This window comes from Apodemus sylvaticus, chromosome 11 (genome assembly GCF_947179515.1).
Source record: "Apodemus sylvaticus chromosome 11, mApoSyl1.1, whole genome shotgun sequence".
NCBI classification, from domain to species: domain Eukaryota; kingdom Metazoa; phylum Chordata; class Mammalia; order Rodentia; family Muridae; genus Apodemus; species Apodemus sylvaticus.
Genome location: NC_067482.1, coordinates 22,855,939 through 22,878,014, shown reverse-complemented (window position 1 = coordinate 22,878,014; position 22,076 = coordinate 22,855,939).

Below are 22,076 nucleotides of genomic sequence, written 5' to 3'. Positions count from 1 at the left end.
CAAATAAGCAAGTGAAGGAGCTAAGCAAAACCATCCAGGATCTAAAATCAGAAGTAGAAACAACTAAGAAAACTCAAAGGGAGACAACTTTGGAGATAGAAAGCCTTGGGAAGAAATCAGGGGACAGAGATGCAAATATCAACAACAGAATACAAGAGATAGAAGAAAGAATCTCAGATGCTGAAGATTCCATAGAAACCATGGACTCAACAGTTAAAGAAAATGCAAAATGCAAAAAGCTTGTAACCCAAAATATCCAGGAAATCCAGGACACAATGAGAAGACCAAACCTAAGGATTATAGGCATAGATGAGAGTGAAGATTTACAACTTAAAGGGCCAGCAAACATCTTCAATAAAATTATGGAAGAAAACTTCCCTAACCTAAAGAGAGAGATGCCCATGAATATACAAGAAGCCTACAGAACTCCAAACAGACTGGACCAGAACAGAAATACTTCCCGTCACATAATAATCAAAACACCAAATGTTCTAAACAAAGAAAGAATATTAAAGGCAGTAAGAGGAAAAGGCCAAGTAACATATAAAGGAAGACCTATCAGAATCACAGCAGACTTTTCACCTGAGACTATGAAGGCTAGAAGGTCCTGGGCAGATCTCATGCAGAATCTAAGAGAACACAAATGCCAACCAAAACTACTGTATCCAGCAAAACTCTCAATCACCGTAGAAGGAGAAACTAAGATATTCCATGACAAAACCAAGTTTACCCAATATCTATCTACAAACCCAGCCCTACAAAGGATAATAGGAGGAAAACACCAATACAAGGAGGGAAACTTCACCCTGGAAAAAGCAAGATAGTAACCTTTCATCAAACCCAAAAGAAGTTAAGCAATCAAATTTAAAAAATAACGTCAAAAATGATAGGAAGTGACAATCACTATTCCTTAATATCTCTTAACATCAATGGACTTAATGCCCCAATAAAAAGACACAGACTAACTGACTGGATACATAAACAGGACCCTACATTTTGCTGCTTACAAGAAACACACCTTAGGGTCAAAGACAAACACTACCTTAGAGTAAAAGCCTGGAAGACAATTTTACAAGCAAATGGTCTCAGGAAACAAGCTGGAGTAGCCATTTTAATATCAGATAAAATTGACTTTCAACCCAAAGTCATCAAAAGAGACGCTGAGGGACACTTCTTGCTGGTCAAAGGAAAAATACAAAAAGAAGAACTCTCAATCCTGAACATCTACGCTCCAAATGCAAGGGCACCCTTTTTCGTAAAAGAAACTTTATTAAAACTCAAAGCACACATTACACCTAACACAATAATTGTGGGTGACTTCAACACTGCACTTTCCTCAATGGACCGATCAGGAAAACAGAAATTAAACAGGGACACAATGAAACTAATTGAAGCTTTGGACCAATTAGATTTAACAGGTATATATAGAACATTCTATCCTAAAACAAAAGAATATACCTTTTTCTCAGCACCTCATCGTACCTTCTCCAAAATCGACCATATAATTGGTCACAAGACAGACCTCAACAAATATAAGATCGAACTAATCCCATGCCTCCTATCAGATCACTAAGGAGTAAAAGTGGTCTTCAATAGCAGCAAAAACAACAGAAATCCCACATACACGTGGAAACTGAACAATATTCTACTCAATGATACCTTGGTCAAGGAAGAAATAAAGAAAGAAATTAAAGACTTTTTAGAACACAATGAAAATGAAGACACAACATACCCAAATCTATGGGACACAATGAAAGCAGTCCTAAGAGGAAAACTCATAGCCCTGAGTGCCTCCAAAAAGAAAATGGAGAGAGCATACATTACCAGCTTAATGACACACCTGAAAGCCCTGGAACAAAAAGAAGCTATTTCACCCAGGAGGAGTAGAAGGCAGGAAATCATCAAACTCAGGGCCGAAATTAATCAAGTAGAAACAAAGAGAACCATACAAAAAAATCAAAAAACCAGGAGCTGGTTCTTTGAGAAAATCAACAAGATAGATAAACCCTTAGCCAGACTGACCAAAGGGCACAGAGAAAGTATCCTAATTAACAAACTTAGAAATGAAAAGGGAGATATAACAACAGAAACTGTGGAAATCCAAAAAATCATCAGATCCTACTACAAGAGCCTGTACTCAACACAACTGGAGAATCTGGAGGAAATGGACAATTTCCTTGACAGATACCAAATACCAAAATTAAATCAGGACCAACTAGACCTTCTAAACAGTCCCATAATGCCTAAAGAAATAGAAGGAGTCACAGAAAGTCTTCCAACCAAAAAAAAAAAGCACAGGACCAGATGGTTTCAGTGCAGAATTCTATCAGACCTTCAAAGAAGAGTTAACACCAATACTCTTCAAACTATTCCACAAAATAGAAACAGAAGGAACACTACCCAATTCCTTCTACGAAGCCACATTTACGCTGATACCAAAGCCACACAAAGATCCAACAAAGAAGGAGAACTTCAGACCAATTACCCTTATGAACATCGATGCAAAAATACTCAATAAAATTCTTGCCAACCGAATCCAAGAACACATCAAAACGATGATCCACCATGATCAAGTAGGCTTTATCCTGGGAATGCAGGGTTGGTTCAATATAAGGAAATCCATCAATGCAATCCACTACATAAACAAACTCAAAGAACAAAACCACATGGTCATTTCATTGGATGCTGAAAAAGCATTTGACAAAATTCAGCATCCTTTCATGCTTAAAGTCTTGGAGAGAACAGGAATTCAAGGCCCATACCTAAACATAGTAAAAGCAATATACAGCAAACCGGTAGCCAGCATCAAACTAAATGGAGAGAAACTTGAAGCAATCCCACTGAAATCAGGGACAAGTCAAGGCTGCCCCCTTTCTCTTTCTCTTTTCAATATTGTACTTGAGGTACTAGCTCGGGCAATTCGACAACATACGAAGGTCAAAGGGATACAAATTGGAAAGGAAGAAGTCAAACTATCATTATTTGCAGACGACATGATAGTCTACATAAGTGACCCAAAAAACTCCACTAGAGAGCTCCTAGAGCTGATAAACACCTTCAGCAAAGTGGCAGGTTATAAAATCAACTCAAGCAAATCAGTAGCCTTCCTATACTCAAAGGATAAGCAGACTGAGAAAGCAATTAGGGAAATGACCCCCTTCACAATAGCCACAAACAGTATAAAGTATCTTGAGGTGACTCTTACCAAACATGTGAAAGATCTGTATGACAAGAACTTCAAGACTCTGAAGAAGGAAATAAAAGAAGACCTCAAAAAATGGGAAAACCTCCCATGCTCATGGATCGGTAGAATCAATATAGTTAAAATGGCCATTTTGCCAAAAGCAATATACAGATTCAATGCAATACCCATCAAAATCCCAACTCAATTCTTCACAGAGTTGGAAAGAGCAATTATCAAATTCATCTGGAATAACAAAAAACCCTGGATAGCTAAAAATATTCTCAGCAACAAAAGAAAGTCTGGGGGAATCAGTATCCCTGACCTCAAGCAATACTACAGAGGAATAGTGTTAAAAACTGCATGGTATTGGTACAGTGACAGGCAGGAGGATCAATGGAACAGGATTGAAGATCCAGAAATGAACCCACACACCTATGGCCACTTGATCCTTGACAAAGAGGCTGAAAACATCCAATGGAAAAAAGATAGCCTTTTCAACAAATGGTGCTGGTTCAACTGGAGGTCAGCATGCAGAAGAATGCGAATTGATCCATCCTTGTCTCCTTGTACTAAGCTCAAATCCAAATGGATCAATGATCTTCACATAAAGCCAGACACTCTGAAGCTAATAGAAAAGAAACTGGGGAAGAACCTTGAGGACATCGGTACGGGGAGTAAGTTTCTGAACAGAACACCAAATGCTTATGCTCTAAGAGCAAGAATTGACAAATGGGACCTCATAAAATTACAAAGTTTCTGTAAGGCAAAGGACACCATCAAGAGGACAAATCAGCAACCAACAAATTGGGAAAAGATCTTCACCAATCCTACATCAGATAGAGGGCTAATATCCAATATATATAAAGAACTCAAGAAGTTAGACTCCAGAAAACCAAACAACCCTATTAAAAAATGGGGTACAGAGTTAAACAAAGAATTCTCACCTGAAGAACTTTGGATGGCGGAGAAGCATCTTAAAAAATGCTCAACTTCATTAGTCATTAGGGAAATGCAAATCAAAACAACCCTGAAATTTCATCTTACACCAGTCAGAATGGCTAAGATTAAAATTTCAGGAGACAGCAGGTGTTGGAGAGGGTGTGGAGAGGGAGGAACACTCCTCCACTGCTGGTGGGGTTGCAAATTGGTACAACCACTCTGGAAATCAGTCTGGCGGTTCCTCAGAAAACTGGGCACCTCACTTCCAGAAGATCCTGCTATACCACTCCTGGGCATATACCCAGAAGACTCCCTACCATGTAATAAGGATACATGTTCTACTATGTTCATAGCAGCCCTATTTATAATTGCCAGATGCTGGAAAGAACCCAGGTATCCCTCAACAGAAGAGTGGATGCAAAAAATGTGGTATATCTACACAATGGAGTACTATTCAGCCATTAGAAACAATGAATTCATGAAATTCTTAGGCAAATGGATGGAGCTAGAGAACATCATACTAAGTGAGGTAACCCAGACTCAAAAGGTGAATCATGGTATGCACTCACTAATAAGTGGATATTAACCTAGAAAACTGGAATACCCAAAACTTAATCCACACAGCAAATGAGGTACAAGAAGAAAGGAGGAATGGCCCCTGGTTCTGGAAAGACTCAGTGAAGCAGTATTCCACAAAACCAGAACGGGGAAGTTGGAAGGGGTGGGGGGGAGGACAGGGGAAGAGAAGGGGGCTTACGGGACTTTTGGGGAGTGGGGCGGCTAGAATGGGGGAAATCATTTGAAATGTAAATAAATTATATCGAATAAAAAAATTTAAAAAAAAAAGAAAAGGAAAAAAAAGAAATAAAAAAAAAAGAATGGTTACTTCATGACCTCATGGATTATCTTTATATTTGTTCAATAGTTGTATTTAGTGGGCCATACCAGCAATTTCCCACAGGCTACATGTGCTGTATCAATAGCAAAACTGAAGTCTGTTTCATAGCCATCTTGCTGAAAGGGAATGCTGTTGAAATCTGTCATTTTTCACTGACTTTTGTGCTTTTATCAAAGTTCTATCAATCCAGAGTTAACACATAACTTTAAACCTATTTTCAAACAAATGAGTCTGATTATGTAATGTCTTGTGTAAATACACACATGGGACATGAACTCAAGGTTAACAAAGTGTATTTGCTTTTCGTTGTCCCTGATACTACTGAACCAGAACTGATTCCCTTCTTACATGCAAGGATTGCATATTGAATATAACAGAGTATGTAATGAGTCAGAGATAAAAAGCTTGTATTTCTTATGTGTACTTAACATCACAGTAAAGTTAAAACAAGGATCTGGGTGAATAGACATTTCTAAGATCTCGGTGTCTTTCAAAAAATTTGATCTGTATAATTCATTATGTTATGTTTCTTGGTCCATGAAATTGCCATATTTCCTCCCATAAGTTGGAGGTGAACCTATAATGTTAAGGAAAGGAAGAAATCTTATACTACTTCTCTTCTACTATATCACACACAGTTACTTGTGACCTGGATATCCTTTAGTGGACATGTCTTCAAGTGTGTCCTTTCTAGGTTCCTTTTGTTATGAGAAAAATCGTTATTAAAAGGAGTGTGGAGAGTATGAAATTTCTTTTTGCTTAGAGTTGTATTACATAATGAAGGGCAGTAAGGGCAGAGATTGAAGGGAGCAACTTGGAGGTAGAAACTGAAGTAGAGGCCATAGATGAACAATACTGTTTTTTCCTGGTGACTCTTAGTTTTCTCTCTTACATCCAGGACCACAATCCTATTAATGCCAACAGTCAGAGTGAGATGGGATTTTCTACAGCATTTGTAAAAGAAGGAAATGATCTACAATCAGTTTTAAGCATTTTATGTGGTAAAGTTCGCTCCTCTCAGATGGCATTATTTTGTATCAAGTTAACTAAAAACTCATCAATATGAAATAACAGGAAACTCCAGTGACATACCTCTCCTAGGATTTCACCATAATGGAGTCTTTTAGCAGATATATCTGCTTGTAATGCTTCCATACTCTTGTAAGTAACTCCTCCCCCATGCTCTTGCAAACAGCTCAATAAATTCATTGGATCATCATGTGACACCTGAGTGGAGCCATTAGTCTGCATTTTGAGTTGTTGTTGTGTTCTCTTTCTCTCTGTCTCTCTGTCTCCCCTCCCTCTCTCTCTCCCTCTCTCCCTCCCTCCTTCTCTCCTTTTCTCCCTCTCTCCCTCCCTCCATCCTTCCCCTTCTCTGTCTTTTTCTTTCTTTCTTTGTCTGTGCCTTTCCTGATTTTAATAGACAGTAGTTCTTATATTTCCAGGAAAAGAATCATCTTATGTAATTGTATCCCAAAGAGTGACAGATACAGATAAAATCAAAGGGGATTCTAAGATGGACACTTTGTATGACTGTTGTAGATTATGTAAATCCAACTGAGACTCAGATGTTGGCTTATAAATAACTTCCTTTTTTAAGGATAGTATTTCAACACATACACACACATATAAACATGTGTGCACCCGTGCATGCACAAACACACACACACACACACATACATACACACACACACACATACACACACACACACACACACACACACACACACACACACACACACACAAAATGGGACAGTCACATCCTCTGTTGGACAAGTGCCAAACCTCGACACATGTGAAGTTGGGAAATGACTCCTGATCTCAGTGATCTTGAATGTATACTGTATTTGGAGAACAGTGAAAAGTAAGAACTCTCTCTCCCTCCCTTCCATTCTTTCTTTCTCCTAATATTGCTGGTTTGATAAAGAACCTGAAGTAAAGGCATAACTGTTCAGGCAAATTTTTATAAATCCCATAGTTCAGTGTTCTGTCATATGAATATTGGCAACACCAACCATTCATCATCACTGTTTAATGATTTTATGTATATGGCTCAGAGGTCCATTGTAGATTCTCAGAATTATATACACTGCACTTATACATAGAGCATATTGTAATCTAGATAGAAGCCCTGTTCTTTTAGCCTTTCCATTGGACCCAGGTCTACCCTATCATGAATATGATTCATGTAAGCAGTCAGCTGGCTGGAGTGAGAGATAAGGAGACATTTCTGTTTTTCACCTTTACTCAGACTATTGAAAGACTTTCCACAGTAACCTTCTTCAGGAAGAAGAAATGTTTGATCTCTGGGGATACCCAGAGGAGGAATTTGTTTCTGAGGAGGACCATATACAAGCTAGGGGAGGCTAACATTTCTAGAGCCTAGGAGCTCAGATAATGGTGGGTAACGTCCCATGAAATGCCTGGAATGCTGAGCTATGCATATGTCTTGTAAGAATCTCTGAATATATTTTCATTCAGTATTTCAGTAGTAATTTGGCTCCTTTTCCTGCACAGACACCATGCCTTACTCATCTTTATATAGAACAAACCAATACTTAGGGAATGGTTTTTGAATGAATCCATGAATCTAGTTCTCTAATCTTGATTATGAGTAGAATATAATTCTAAATGTAAAAACACGTCTGTCATCCTCTGATATCATAGCTATTTGAGACAGAACTTGATAGTGTTATTCTAGAAATGGCAACATTGCTTCAAGGCATAGTGTGATTTGTAATATATGAGGACAGTGGGTTTTTTCATTTTTTTAAAGAAAACTAGAATTTTCTACTCCAAGCTTTTGAACCTGATGCCTATATTATGTCAAAAAGAGTTTAATGTCAACCAAGTTATATAAAAACCATTTTCTTTGACAGAGAAGATGCAGTATTTAAATGAACAATAATAATAACCAAATGCATTAGGTCAGCTCATTCAATGTATATTTTGCATTCAACCTCTCAACACTGGGTCTGTGAAGTTTAATTTTCTTTAAAAGGAATCTAACATTCACCAAATAAATGTATGATTTTTATAGTCCAAATGATCATTGGATAGGTTCTGAAGTACTTGGCTCTTAGAAACTATCCCTTCGTATGACTGAGAAGAGAAGCTGAAGCCTGACACCAGTGTTGGGTCATGAATTTGTGCCAGGCAGGATATGCAATGTAGATGTGAACCTATTGCTATATTCTAATAAATGACCATTGTATGAAAATGAGTTCTAATTACTTATACCCAAAGATTAAGGCATCTCTGAACTCTCACCAGAAAACCTTTTACAGAATTCTCGGCGGCGGCGGCGGCGGCGGCGGCGGTAGCAGTGGCTGCTCCAGCTGAAGGGCCATCAGCGGTGGAACCAAGGCGACACAGGGTCCAGTTAGGCCCTGCGCCCACGACCACTGACCTTCGCTGACCAGCCGGGCGGCAAGCAACTGCGGTTCTGCGGAGCCTTGCGCTGCACGGAAGCCACTTCAGAACTCGGCTTCCCGCTAGTCAGGAGAGACCTCCATCTTGATTCGGGCTCCAGAGATCGATCAGACTGAGGTACACAAACATAATCCTAGGCCCAACACCGCAGGGGTCTGAGCCAGACGGGCGTTGGCCTGCACCCAGGCCCTGGGCTGTTCGAGTGGCCATCGGGGCGCCAACCCAGCCAGGAGTTTTTTTTTTTTGCCCCGGCCGGCGCACGCGCCGCCATTTTGCCTACAGGAGCCAGAGTGCCTGGGAGGGCAGAGACTGCTAACAAGCGTAGCCAGAGGCTAACAAAACGGGGGTCTAGGCCCCAAAAGGCACAGGACTGACCCCAAGAACTGGGCGGCTTGGTGGGCCATCTGTGTGTCAACCCGCCCAGGAGGTTATTAGCACAACAGACTCTCCCGGTGCTTTCGGGGAGCGCGGACGCGCACGCCCGCCATCCGGGTCACCTGGCGGACCCAAATAACAGTCATAGCCCTAGGGGAACTTTGCTCGGACCTTGGCCTCCCAGGCGTTTGCCTGGACTCAGGGCCCGGGCGACAAGGCTAACCTAGTGTGCGCCAGCCCGGTTGGGGAAATCGGCTGCCCAGCGGAGTGAGCGGAGCACAGGGGAGGTCACAGCAACATTCACCTTCGGAGCTCCCTGGGGGTGCACACAGGTTCCACCTGGTCCACAGACACAATCTGGGGCAAGGCCTCAGGCAGAAGCCCCCAGCTCAACTCTCTCCGCTTCAGATCAGCCTGGGTGGCCGCCACATCTCCAGGTCCCTCAAGAGGCTAGTGGGGGCTTCCGGGCGGCCAGCTGGGAGAAGTCGGTGTGCTCCAATAAATCCTGCGGGCCCCAGCGGGAGCCTTCAGGTGCCTGCTTCGGGATCTGAACAGCCTGGACAACAGCACCCTGTCTACAGGCAGTGCAGAGTGTAAGCTGTGCACCAGAGGCCAACGGGGAAGGGGCAGCTTGCACTGGTGAGTCCAGCACTGACAAGACCAAGTAACATCAGTGAGAGCTAGATGGCAAAAGGCAAACGCAGGAACGTCACTAACAGAAATCAAGGCAATATGGCAACATCTGAACCAAATTCTCCTCTACCAGCAAGTCCTGGATACCCCATCACACCAGTAAAACAAGATTTGGATTTAAAATCACTGGTCATGATGCTGGTACAGGAACACATGAAGGACATTCAGGAGAAAATGGATCAAAAGTTAGAAGCCCTTGCAAGGGAAACACAAAAATCATTGAAAGAAATCCAGGAGAATACAAAAGCCAACAAGGAGGAAATGCAAAAAACACTTAAAGAAATACAGGAGAACTTTGCTCAACAGGCTGAGGTCATGAAAGACGAAACACAAAAATCTCTTAAAGAAATACAGGAGAACTTTGGTCAACAGGCTGAGGTCATGAAAGAAAAAACACAAAAATCTCTTAAAGAATTACAGGAAAGCACAAACAAGCAAGTGAAGGAGCTAAGCAAAACCATCCAGGATCTAAAAACAGAAGTAGAAACAACTAAGAAAACTCAAAAGGAGACAACTTTGGAGATAGAAAGCCTTGGGAAGAAATCAGGGGACAGAGATGCAAATATCAACAACAGAATACAAGAAATAGAAGAAAGAATCTCAGATGCTGAAGATTCCTTAGAAACCATGGACTCAACAGTTAAAGAAAATGCAAAATGCAAAAAGCTTGTAACCCAAAATATCCAGGAAATCCAGGACACAATGAGAAGACCAAACCTAAGGATTATAGGCATAGATGAGAGTGAAGATTTACAACTTAAAGGGCCAGCAAATATCTTCAATAAAATTATGGAAGAAAACTTCCCTAACCTAAAGAGAGAGATGCCCATGAATATACAAGAAGCCTACAGAACTCCAAACAGACTGGACCAGAACAGAAATACTTCCCGTCACATAATAATCAAAACACCAAATGTTCTAAACAAAGAAAGAATATTAAAGGCAGTAAGAGAAAAAGGCCAAGTAACATATAAAGGAAGACCTATCAGAATCACAGCAGATTTTTCACCTGAGACTATGAAGGCTAGAAGGTCCTGGGCAGATCTCATGCAGACTCTAAGAGAACACAAATGCCAACCAAAACTACTATATCCAGCAAAACTCTCAATCACCATAGATGGAGAAACTAAGATATTTCACGACAAAACCAAGTTCACCCAATATCTATCCACAAACCCAGCCCTAAAAAGGATAATAGGAGGACAACACCAATACAAGGAGGGAAACTTCACCCTGAAAAAAGCAAGATAGTAACCTTTCATCAAACCCAAAAGAAGTTAAGCAATCAAATTTAAAAAATAACGTCAAAAATGGTAGGAAGTAACAATCACTATTCCTTAATATCTCTTAACATCAATGGACTCAATGCCCCAATAAAAAGACACAGACTAACTGACTGGATACGTAAACAGGACCCTACATTTTGCTGCTTACAGGAAACACACCTCAGGGTCAAAGACAAACACTACCTTAGAGTAAAAGGCTGGAAGACAATTTTACAAGCAAATGGTCTCAGGAAACAAGCTGGAGTAGCCATTTTAATATCAGATAAAATTGCCTTTCAACCCAAAGTCATCAAAAGAGACTCTGAGGGACACTTCTTGCTGGTCAAAGGAAAAATACAACAAGAAGAACTCTCAATCCTGAACATCTATGCTCCAAATGCAAGGGCACCCTCTTTCATAAAAGAAACTTTATTAAAACTCAAAGCACACATTGCACCTAACACAATAATTGTGGGTGACTTCAACACTGCACTTTCCTCAATGGACCGATCAGGAAAACAGAAACTAAACAAGGACACAATGAAACTAATTGAAGCTTTGGACCAATTAGATTTAACTGATATATATAGAACATTCTATCCTAAAACAAAAGAATATACCTTTTTTTCAGCACCTCATGGTACCTTCTCCAAAATCCACCATATAATTGGTCACAAGACAGACCTCAACAAATATAAGAAGATAGAACTAATCCCATGCCTCCTATCTGATCACTATGGAATAAAAGTGGTCTTCAATAGCAACAGAAACAACAGAAAACCCACATACATGTGGAAATTGAACAATACTCTACTCAATGACACCTTGGTCAAGGAAGAAATAAAGAAAGAAATTAAAGACTTTTTAGAACACAATGAAAATGAAAACACAACATACCCAAATCTATGGGACACAATGAAAGCAGTGCTAAGAGGAAAACTCATAGCCCTGAGTGCCTCCAAAAAGAAAATGGAGAGAGCATTCATTACCAACTTAATGACACACCTGAAAGCACTAGAACAAAAAGAAGCTATTTCACCCAGGAGGAGTAGAAGGCAGGAAATCATCAAACTCAGGGCCGAAATCAATCAAGTAGAAACAAAGAGAACCATACAAAAAATCAACAAAACCAGGAGCTGGTTCTTTGAGAAAATCAACAAGATAGATAAACCCTTAGCCAGACTGACCAAAGGGCACAGAGAAAGTATCCAAATTAACAAACTTAGAAATGAAAAGGGAGACATAACAACGGAAACTGAGGAAATCCAAAAAATCATCAGATCCTACTACAAGAGCCTGTACTCAACACAACTGGAGAATCTGGAGGAAATGGACAATTTCCTTGACAGATACCAAATACCAAAATTAAATCAGGACCAACTAGACCATCTAAACAGTCCCATAAAGCCTAAAGAAATAGAAGGAGTCATAGAAAGTCTTCCAACCAAAAAAAGCACAGGACCAGATGGTTTCAGTGCAGAATTCTACCAGACCTTCAAAGAAGAGTTAACACCAATACTCTTCAAACTATTCCACAAAATAGAAACAGAAGGAACACTACCCAATTCCTTCTACGAAGCCACAATTACGCTGATACCAAAGCCACACAAAGATCCAACAAAGAAAGAGAACTTCAGACCAATTTCCCTTATGAACATCGATGCAAAAATACTCAATAAAATTCTTGCCAACCGAATCCAAGAACACATCAAAACGATCATCCACCATGATCAAGTAGGCTTTATCCCGGGAATGCAGGGTTGGTTCAATATACGGAAATCCATCAATACAATCCACTACATAAACAAACTCAAAGAACAAAACCACATGGTCATTTCATTGGATGCTGAAAAAGCATTTGACAAAATTCAGCATCCTTTCATGCTTAAAGTCTTGGAGAGAACAGGAATTCAAGGCCCATACCTAAACATAGTAAAAGCAATATACAGCAAACCGGTAGCCAGCATCAAACTAAACGGAGAGAAACTTGAAGCAATCCCACTGAAATCAGGGACCAGACAAGGCTGCCCCCTTTCTCCTTATCTTTTCAATATTGTACTTGAGGTACTAGCTCGGGCAATTCGACAACATAAGGAGGTCAAAGGGATACAAATTGGAAAGGAGGAAGTCAAACTATCATTATTTGCAGACGACATGATCGTCTACCTAAGTGACCCAAAGAACTCCACTAGAGAGCTCCTACAGCTGATAAACAACTTCAGCAAAGTGGCAGGTTACAAAATCAACTCAAGCAAATCAGTGGCCTTCCTATACTCAAAGGATAAGCAGGCTGAGAAAGAAATTAGGGAAATGACCCCCTTCACAATAGCCACAAACAGTATAAAGTATCTTGGGGTGACTCTTACCAAACATGAGAAAGATCTGTATGACAAGAACTTCAAGACTCTGAAGAAGGAAATGGAAGAAGACCTCAAAAAATGGGAAAACCTCCCATGCTCATGGATCGGTAGAATCAATATAGTTAAAATGGCCATTTTGCCTAAAGCACTATACAGATTCAATGCAATACCCATCAAAATCCCAACTCAATTCTTCACAGAGTTAGAAAGAGCAATTATCAAATTCATCTGGAACAACAAAAAACCCAGGATAGCTAAAACTATTCTCAGCAACAAAAGAAAATCTGGGGGAATCAGTATCCCTGACCTCAAGCAATACTACAGAGCAATAGTGTTAAAAACTGCATGGTATTGGTACAGTGACAGGCAGGAGGATCAATGGAACAGGATTGAAGATCCAGAAATGAACCCACACACCTATGGCCACTTGATCCTCGACAAAGAGGCTGAAAACATCCAATGGAAAAAAGATAGCCTTTTCAACAAATGGTGCTGGTTCAACTGGAGGTCAGCATGCAGAAGAATGCGAATTGATCCATCCTTGTCTCCTTGTACTAAGCTCAAATCCAAATGGATCAAGGATCTCCACATAAAGCCAGACACTCTGAAGCTAATAGAAAAGAAACTGGGGAAGACCCTTGAGGACATCGGTACAGGGAGAAAGTTTCTGAACAGAACACCAATAGCGTATGCTCTAAGAGCAAGAATTGACAAATGGGACCTCATAAGGTTACAGAGTTTCTGTAAGGCAAAGGACACCATCAAGAGGACAGATCGGCAACCAACAAATTGGGAAAAGATCTTCACCAATCCTACATCAGATAGAGGGCTAATATCCAATATATATAAAGAACTCAAGAAGTTAGACTCCAGAAAACCGAACAACCCTATTAAAAAATGGGGTACAGAGTTAAACAAAGAATTCTCACCTGAAGAACTTCGGATGGCGGAGAAGCATCTTAAAAAATGCTCAACTTCATTAGTCATTAGGGAAATGCAAATCAAAACAACCCTAAGATTTCATCTTACACCAGTCAGAATGGCTAAGATTAAAAATTCAGGAGACAGCAGGTGTTGGAGAGGGTGGGGAGAAAGAGGAACACTCCTCCACTGCTGGTGGGGTTGCAAATTGGTACAACCACTCTGGAAAGCAGTCTGGCGGTTCCTCCGAAAACTGGGCACCTCACTTCCAGAAGATCCTGCTATACCACTCCTGGGCATATACCCAGAGGATTCCCCACCATGTAATAAGGATACATGCTCTACTATGTTCATAGCAGCCCTATTTATAATTGCCAGATGCTGGAAAGAACCCAGGTATCCCTCAACAGAAGAGTGGATGCAAAAAATGTGGTATATCTACACAATGGAGTACTATTCAGCCATTAGAAACAATGAATTCATGAAATTCTTAGGCAAATGGATGGAGCTAGAGAACATCATACTAAGTGAGGTAACCCAGACTCAAAAGGTGAATCATGGTATGCACTCACTAATAAGTGGTTATTAACCTAGAAAACTGGAATACCCAAAACATAATCCACACATCAAATGAGATACAAGAAGAAAGCAGGAGTGGTCCCTGGTTCTGGAAAGACTCAGTGAAACAGTATTTGGCAAAACCAGAACGGGGAACTGGAAAGGGGTGGGAGGGAGGACAGGGGAAGAGAAGGGGGCTTACGGGACTTTCGGGGAGTGGGGGGGGGGGCTAGAAAAGGGGAAATCATTTGAAATGTAAATAAATTATATCGAAGAAAAAAAAAGAAAAAAAAACAAAACAAAAAAACAAAAAACAAAACAAAAAACAAAAACAAAAACAAAAAAAAAAAAAAAGAAAAAAAAAAAAGAAAACCTTTTACAATAGTTATTGATAAACAGACTCACAACTGGCCAAGGTGCAGAACATAAGAAAACACTAAGCCATAAATGGGACACGTCTATTCACAGTATCCTTCCAAGTTTGTAAGAGACCGAGCTTATAAGAGAAAGCTTGTGAAAGATGGAAGTGGTGGATAACTACAAGCGAGCTCTTTCATATTCAGCAGTCATCTGTTGAGGATTAGTCAGAGAACAAAAATTCAATTCTCCCCACACACATGGTCACTCTAATTTAGATCTCATGGGACTCAGAGATGCAGGTGGTGTAGAGATACTTTATATATAAAATACACTCATACATATATTTCACTCATATATGTATGTGCGCATATATATACACATATAACATGCAATTATTTATTTTATTGTTTTTGACACTGGGATTTTATGTATAGTTCTGGCTATCCTTGCTTTGTGGAGTATGCCAGTCTGGAACTCATAGATCCCTGCCTCTATAGTGCTGGGATTAAAGGCATATGCCACCATACCTGACAACTGTTTTATTTTATTTATATTTTTACATAAAAAATCAAAAAAGCAGTTTAATTCAGCCAGGTAAGATGACACTCATCTTTGGTACCTCTGGAGGCAGATGTAAGTAAATCTCTGTGAGTTCAAGGCTAGCCTGGCTTGCAATGAGAGTTTGACGGGAGCCAGAGTAGTAGTAAGATTCTGTTTCAAATATATAAATCAACAAACACAAATGAGGAAAAGTAAGAGATAAACAAACAAGCAAGTTTTATTTCACATCCTGAGACTGGAGTGTTGACTCAACAGTCAACAGACAAGAGCAATGGCTGCCTTTCCAGAGGACCCAGTTAGATTCCCAGGATTCATAGACATCTGTAACTCTAGTTCAGGGGTATCCTGTGCCATATTCTATGTACCAAGCATGCATTAGTACAGACACACATACATGTTGTGAGAACATTAATAACATTTAAAATTGGTATCTCAAATGTAATTCTGTGCAAGGAGGCTTGGAAAATTAGGATCTCTTAGGAAGATGTTTCTTCAGAATAAAAACGACAGTATAGAAATTAATGTGGGAATATGCCTTTATATTCCAGATAAGCGGAGCCTTGAATTAAGTGGTAATTAAAGCAGAAAGGGGGTGTTTAAGTGAACCTTGGAATGGGCAGGAACACATTTGATCTCAGATAAGGTGAACTTTGGTTTCAGCTCAGGATTGCTTTGGATCCAATATTGGCAAAAGCCAGAGCCTGCTTCTGTCGTAACTTAAGTTACTCCCTTTGAAAAACGTACTCTGTTAATCCTTCTTTGCAAAGTTGTTGTTTGGCCAATGTTTCCTTTATAGCTAGGTCCTGTACCTGGCTCTTCGGTGTGATATGTTTCTAACTCCACAGACCTCTTGGCCATTTTCAGCCCTCCTTCTTATTTTGCTGTCATAAAGGGTATCTACATTCTGTGATCCTGTCATAGGGTCATAGATACAATAACTTGGGTTTTGTTGTTGTTGTTGTTGATGATGATGATAATGTTAATAAAAGCATTTCATCAGTATGCAGAAATCACACTGAGGCTAGAATCATTCTTTCTGATTCTAGAACAACACTATCAAGCTGTGTCTGAATTAGCTAGGATATCAGATTAGAACAGAACTGACTTTAGATTTAGAATTTTATCCTACCCCTGAGCAACTCAAAATGTATACCAGGATTATAGAACTAGATTCATGGATTCATTAAAAAACCATGCCCTAAGTATTACATTGCTCTAAGGAGTAAAGACATAAAGATGACCAAGAAGTGTTATCTGTCTAGGTGAAACTTAATATAGCGCAATGTAAACTATCAGTGAAGGAGCAAATGAGTTTTCCAACTGCTCACTATGTCATTTGATGTTTTATTCTTGATGTTTAGGAACCTGGCATTTTTTTTTGAATTAGGATTTTATTTTGTGTACCTCTGTTTTATTGACAGCCTTCAAATCCATCAAAAATGATACATTTCAAAAGACATAAGCTCAATATAAATTGGCCAGTAATTAAATACAAGCAAAATCTTCCAAGAGCTTTTTCAAACATTTGAATTCTTCTTTCCAGTTTGTCTGACACAGTTGACCAGCAGTCCAATTGGTGTTTTTTTCTCTCTTCCTCTGATACTCTAAGGAGTCCAGCTACATGGGATGAAAAATGAAGAAGAAAATTTGCTAATTTGGAATGAGGTGGGTATTACTTTACTCTTAGTAAGGAAATCATATGTAAAGAATCTCCTATCTATAGTTTTCTGTAGCATGCAGTTTGTGGCAGATGTACCATTACAGTGGCCTTTCTGTAATTTTTGAGACCAAGTAACTTGTAGAAGATATATGAGCTCTGAGGGGAGTGGACCTTCTACAAATACCTGCATTCTGGAATCTGTGATTATTAGGAATTTATTTTTAAAATATCATGGTGGACTTAGCTATCTGAGAATTCTCGTTGTATGCTGAACTGCCCATAGCATGGATGGCACTTGGTCAGCTAGTTCCATTTCTTTTGGAAAATAAAAGTGAGATTTAAACATCAGGTCTGAAATACCTTAATGGATGAACAAAATATTTTGTTCAGGGTCCCAGGCCCTAGAGAAGCGGGGAACTTCCCAATAGCTGAACAGCTATTGTTCTCTTCTGTTTCAGAATATTATTATATTGATATTCAGAATATCATTAAATGACTGCACCTAACCACAGCTCCTGTTACTCATCCTTTATTCCCCCTAAAATAATGACTGTTCCTAACTATGAAAGAACAAATGTATTTGATTGGTTGAACTGCAAATCCTTCATTCTTTTAGTTCATTAGTTGGCATTCATCAGTTGACACAGATCAACCACATAAAGAAAGCATTTATCCATAAATTCTGATTGGAACCTGGGATTTTTACCAATATGAATAGAAATGAAATATGTCTGCTATAAAAGAGTAGTAACTGTTATAACTGGCATATAAAGTTGGAGTTGAGTGAGGTCTGAGTTCTGTAAAATAACCAAAACAATGACTTTCCTTATAAAGATGGAAAAGTGAGTCTATTTCAAAAGTGTGACAAATGAACATTATTATTTATGAGCGTTGAAAGGAAAAAAAAAAAAAAACAAGCAGGGAAGAAAAACAATCCACCAAATGATGTCAGAGCAGTCCTGGCATTTGTAAAGGTATATTGATATTTAGAGTAATTTCTCAATGGCTTTATGCCCATGAAAATTTTGGGAACCACAGTTTAGCTCAGTGATAATTGTTGGGGATAGCTCCTCTTTTGTTTTGTGACTCATAGCTAAGTCCTTATTTAGCTTTCTTGTTCAATCCAGGGCCCATTTACTAGGAGTGATCATGTCTGCAGCAAGTTAAGTCCTCTACCTCCCATCCCCACTCCACATTATTTAAATCATTCCAGTAAACCTGACCATAAGCCAGACTTTCCTCTCAGATGACTTATAAGTTTTGTCAAGTTATCAACTGAAGCTAACCCAGATGGATAACAAACCTTTTTCAGCTGGACTTGGGACACACTCTACTGGAAGGAATTAATGCCTAATACTGTAAACTTTGTTAAAAGTCAAGAAAAAAAATCTAGTACCTACTAAAAAACAGCAGGTACTAAAAAAATAGTACCTACTATTGCTATTTTGCTAAATATTCACATTGGCAAATGACATTCACAAAGTTTGTTAATAATCATAGATGTGAAATGTTCTCAGACTTTGTCAGGGAGTCCTTTGTTATAGTGATCACCAATCAATTAGGAGACAACTGGTGAAAAGACTGAGAATGGTAAGGCCCCATTCTGAGGTTCAGGGAATCCTGAAAAAGTATACGAAAAGAACCTACGATCTAATTTGTGTCTTCTTTTTAATCTTCTACCTTCTTGTTGGATTTTTTGGTTTGGGTTCTGTTTCAAGAATGTTTACAATTACTCATTGGAGTTTCAACATTACAACTCTCTTATATCATTGTCTGAGATTTCAGCACTTTTTTTTTATAGCAAAAAAACCAAAAACCAAATAACAAAGAAAAATCTAGAAGCAAGTTAAGTAAATTGATCTTGAGAACATCTATGTGTTTATCATTCTAATGAAATGATTATTTCTTTTTTTATTTTTTTATTGAGTATTTTCTTCATTTAGATTGCCAATGGTAAAACCTTTCCCAATTTCCCCTCCCAAAAGTCCCCCTCCCCAAAGATTGCCTACCCCTCCACCCCCTGCCTCCATGTATATGCCTTTCTCCTGGACACACTTCCACCTCCCCCCTCAACTCCCCACCCCCCATCCATTTCCCTTTGTTGGGGCCTCTATTGAGCCTTTACCTGACCAAAGACCACTCCTGATGCCCAACAAGGCATTCCTCTGCCACATTTTTGGCTGGAACTATGTGTACCCCTTGGTTGATGGTTCAGCAGCTTGGAGTCTTGGGGTGTCTGGGTGTCCAAAGTCATTGTTCTTCCCATGGTGCTATAAACCCCTTCAGCTCCTCCAGACCACCCTCCAAATCCTCTGTTGGGACCCCAAGCCCAGCCCAATAGTTGGTTGCTAGTTTCTGACTCTGCATTTGTAAGGCTCTGGCAGGGCCCCTCTGGAGACAGCCATGGCATGCTCCTTTTTGTACAGGCTTCTTGTCATAGTATTGGGGTTTGTTGACTGTTTATAGGATGAATCCCCAGGTAGGGCAGTCACTGGGTGGCCCTTACTTCAGACTCTGCTCCATACATTGCCTCCCTTATTGCTTTTGTGAGTATTATGTTCTCTTTCTCAGAGGAACCATAGCACCCTCACTTAAGACCACCTTCATCTTGAGCTTTCTGTGCTAGGTGAATGGTAAATTGTTTATTTTGAGATTTTGGACTAGCATCTGCTTATTAGTGACTGCATACCATGTGCGTTCTTTGATGACTGGGTTACCTCGCTCAGGATGACACTTTCTAGTTCCATCCATTTGCCTAAGGATTTCATAAATTCATTGGTTTTAATAGCTGAATTGTACTTCATTGTATATATATATATATATATATATATATATATATATATATATATATATACCACAATTTCTGTATTCATTCCTCTGTTGAGGGACATCTGGGTTCTTTCCAGCTTCTGGCTATTATAAATAAGGCAGCTATGAACATAGTGGAGCATGTGTCTTTATTACATGTAAGAGCACCTTCAGTGTATATGCCCAGAAGTGGTACAGCTGGGTCCACAGGTAGAACTATGTCTAATTTTCTGAGGAATCACCAAAATTATTTCCAGAGTGGTTTTACCAGCTTGCAGTCCCACCAACAATGGAGAAGTGTTCCTCTTTCCCCATATCCTCTCCAGCATCTGCTGTCACCTGAGTTTTTCATCTTAGCCATTCTGACTGGTGTAATGTGGAATCTCAGTGTTGTTTTTATTTGCATTTCCTTGATAACTAAGGATGCTGAACATTTCTTTAGGTACCTTTAGAGCCATTTGAGTTTCCTTAGTTGAGAATTCCCTGTACCCCATTTTTTAATAGGGTCATTTGATACTCTGGAGACTAACTTCTTGAGTTCTTTGTATACACTGGATATTATCCCTCTATTGGATGAAGGGTTATTTCTTCATAGCAAAAACTATTCTCTACAACAAAAGCTATTCTGGGGAATCACTATCCCTGAGCTCAAGCTCTGCTACAGAGAGATATAGTGATAAAAGCTGTTTGGTATTGCTATGCAGACAGGCAGGAAGATCAATGGAATAGAATTGAAGACCGAGAAAAGAAACCACACATGCACAGACACTTGATATTTGACAAAGGAGCTGAAAACTCCCAGTGGAAAAATAGACAGCATTTTTAACAAATGGTGCTGTATCAACTGGAGGTTTGCATGCAGAAAAATGCAAATCGATTCATTCTTACCTCCTTGTACAAAGCTCAAGTCTAAGTGGATTAAAGATCTACACATAAAATCAGACACACAGAAGCTTATAGAGGAGAATGTGGGGACAAACCTTGAACATGTGGGCACAGGGGAAAATTTTCTGAACAGAACACCAATGGCTTATGCTCTAAGAAGCAGAATCGACAAATGGGACCTCATAAAACTGTAAACCTTCTGTAAGGCAAAGGACATAGTCAATAGGACAAAATGGCAACCAAGAAACAGAGAAATGACTATTTCTTAGGTTTTTTTAATAAAAGAAATATGAGAACCTGATGAGGAGGAGACATGTGAAGAAACTCTTTCTTCAGGATATACCATGGTTCTTGCATCCATAAACTCAAAACAAATGTGACCTGCCCATCACTCGCATAAGATAAAGTAGCCAAAATTCCAAAATAAATGAGGAGGAGCTCTTAATACTCCACATAAAAGTAAAGACCTATTGGCTGTCATAGATTCATTGATAGGATAAATTATTCTTATGGAGTGAGGTGACTGTAGGTACAATGTTTGTGGTCCTGTGATGTCTGCATGTATATACACAGCACTAATTGAACTTACTGGTTTATTAAAAATCAAATAATAAGACGCAAACCTGGCATTGGAGCATACTTGGTGAGGCTAGTGGGAATCAGAAAGGTGGACATAAGGAAAGATTTTAATATTTTATTGAATCAAGGTAAGAAATTCTGTAGGAATGAATTAAACAAAATCAGCAAAGCAGATTGCGAGTCTGTGGGGGGATGTTTCAGATTTGAAATATTGCATGATCTAGGTGATATTGTGGCTTAAAAAATATGAATTTTCTTGAATGTGTACTTTCAAAGTGAGAGAAAATGGACCATTTGGCAGATTAAGTCTACTTCAAAAGTCAGAATGAGATGGCAGTGTTCAGGTGAGTTATGAGTAAGAGATAATAAGGAACCTAAATTAATAATCTAATTATTAAGTCAAGTCAGAGTACTCCCAAGTACTGGAATATGTCAGGAGCTGTAAGAATTGTTTGAAAATTATTGTTTGAAAAAGGAGGGTAGCCATTGTTTCTGGTTATCTTTGGGTATACCAAACTTCCATCAACTATTCCCTAAAGGATCTGCGATGGAGGCTACCCTCCTTTAATCAGACAATAATTTTCAGTTACATCAAAAC